A 2,525-nucleotide genomic window follows, 5' to 3' on the forward strand; every position below is an offset into this window, starting at 1 on the left:
CCCACCAACCCCCCATCCACCCCCACACCCCCCTCCACCCCAAAAAAAACAAATGGCTGCTCACTGGCTTCCCCATTTCGCCTGCCCACCTGAACACCCCCTGGTGTCCCTGTGATGCCCGGGGTTAGCCATAGTCTTACCTGCCTCAGAAGCTGCTAACAGAGAGGTCCTCGCCTTGTAACGGAGCCCTTTTTGAAGTGCATTTTGCCGCACAGTCAAACCCTCAAAGTGACGAGTTCCTCTCATAGCGTTTGTCACCTTGAAGCCACGATTGCGCTTCGCCTTAGACATGCCCGGCATTTCATCTGTGTGAGAAAAAAAAAGATCTTTCATTCCTCTCTTCCCTTAAACCAAAGCTGAATGCCTTTCTGTGTGCTAACACGTGTATGTGAGAACAGAGCGATAGATCTTGCTGTATGATTGCCGTACTTCAGACTGACATTTTACATGCTTCATTTTCCCTGAAGGTAAAATGTTGTCAGTCATACCTCATTATGGCTATAGCAAACATTCATCCTTAATGCCAATTCTCTGTGCTGTACCAAACATTGTAAATACATAGTCATTTTTATAACGGATGTGCCTGTTAAAGCCAAAATATTTTATTACACTTGCTTCATTTGGAAATATTATTTCCACCGGTACTATTCTGTTAAGATTTTACCTTGTGCCAAATACCATAAACAGATGTACTTTGACCTTTACGCATTTTAAGTTTAAGCATAACTTATGACATATCCTGGAAAATGATTGGTTCTTCCTTACTGCCAGGTTTGGAAGGGAGCACACTCAATGCCTCATTCGAACAGAACAGGGCCTCTACCTCTCCATTGCAAGCCGTACTGCTTTCTGAACCTTGACTTGATTCGTCAGTGGGATGTTTTCTCAAGGTAGCCTTACTCCTGTATTACGATGCGTGGTACCACAGCTTCACACTCTAGTCTGCTGTAGCTTTATGGAACTTTGGTCCTGTTTGATGTGATTGTTTCTTCACCACACTGGCCTCGAGGCCGGCCGATCTGGGGAAGCCGTGTGTTCAGCCAGCCTCACCCCCCCCCCCCCCCCCCCCCCTCACCACCCCACTGAAAGTCGATACCTCCAAAGATAGCTACCTCAGCGAGACAAGAATGTCCGAGCCATTACAGAACCGTTTGCCTACAAAGCTGCCGGTGCAGCTGTCCTACCTCAACCAAAATCCCCTTCCCTTCTTCCTCCAGTTCTCTATGTGCCAATGTGAGTGTCCCGTGCCAGCCACTGCTGCCTGCATTCAGAGGGTTACCCGGGAGACTGTGTCAACAGCTTTGCCCTGGTTACTGAATGCCACCATGCCCCCTCTCTCAATTTGCCCCGGCCAGGCCTGCCCTCTTCCGTCCTGAGCACAAGCCCTGCACAGTCCGGTTTCGCTCCCAAAACTGCAGGGCGGTCGTCCAGACATTTTGTTATGATTTTTTGCCCTTGTTGTTGATTCCCATTGCTTTTTTTGTCTGCTTTTGACTCCACGGTCGGGCTTCAAGAAGAGATGTGACCGCTTTGACTCATCCCCTTTCAGGAGCAGTTTTGAGCAAGGTGGAGAACTGCATCCCGTAACAGGAAAAAGCATGCCTGAATCGAATCACCAATACTGGAGTTCCATGTAGATGGGTGATTGATTCATAGGCACCTGCAGATGGCTTGTAATACCATGGCTCCTCATAACAGTAGGATTCGACATGGCTAATTTTTGATGACGATGCGTCAGCTGTCTTGCAGGAACAACATTGTTCGACTGGACAGGAGCCGTTGAAGCATACCGATCTTCCCCTCAATTTATTTGGCATTAAAAATGGTGGAAAGTATGGACCCAAAAGAATAAGCTGCATTCCTCTGGGCCGTTCCAGGTGAAATGAAAGACGTTCTGGGCCTTTTCTGCCGAACTCCAAAAAAATGATGTACCAATACATTTTTAGCGTGTCCTTCAGAAGTCTACATTTGGAAGCAACCCCTTGCCAAAAGAATAAAACCACCTTTTTCTGAGCCTAAGAGGCTCTGCTGATGCCAAACAGGTGATAGTACTACGCCATGGTGATTGGCCAGCTCCCCAGTGATGTCATTTATTGAGACAAGAGCCTGTGGTTGCCATGTGGAAGATGGCAAACCTTGGTTCAGGTTTTCTTGTAATGAGTGATTTTGTCAACATTATATTTGTTGTCATTTTCCCCTCAAAGCACCAGGCACGACACTAGCTTCTACTGTAGACCTTCTTCTCTTCTTAAATTTTCCAAATAACCTACGTGAAAACCAAGCCGAATGATATCCAAAGATGTAAACTTTTGATGGTTTTCATTCTTTTTCTTTATAACATTCATTAAGAAAAGAAAAAAAATGTCAGTATTGTTTTTATTTTATTTCGTACAGTTCCTGTTCTAAGGGATAGCCATTTTCATGACACAACTGATCCAAGAAGAAGCATCAGAAAGATGCTTACCATGAACCAAAGCCAAAAAACACAAATTTCATTCCAGCAATAATGAACAATTAATTGACTC

The sequence above is a fragment of the Anguilla anguilla genome, chromosome 1, assembly GCF_013347855.1.
Source record: "Anguilla anguilla isolate fAngAng1 chromosome 1, fAngAng1.pri, whole genome shotgun sequence".
Classification (NCBI taxonomy): domain Eukaryota; kingdom Metazoa; phylum Chordata; class Actinopteri; order Anguilliformes; family Anguillidae; genus Anguilla; species Anguilla anguilla.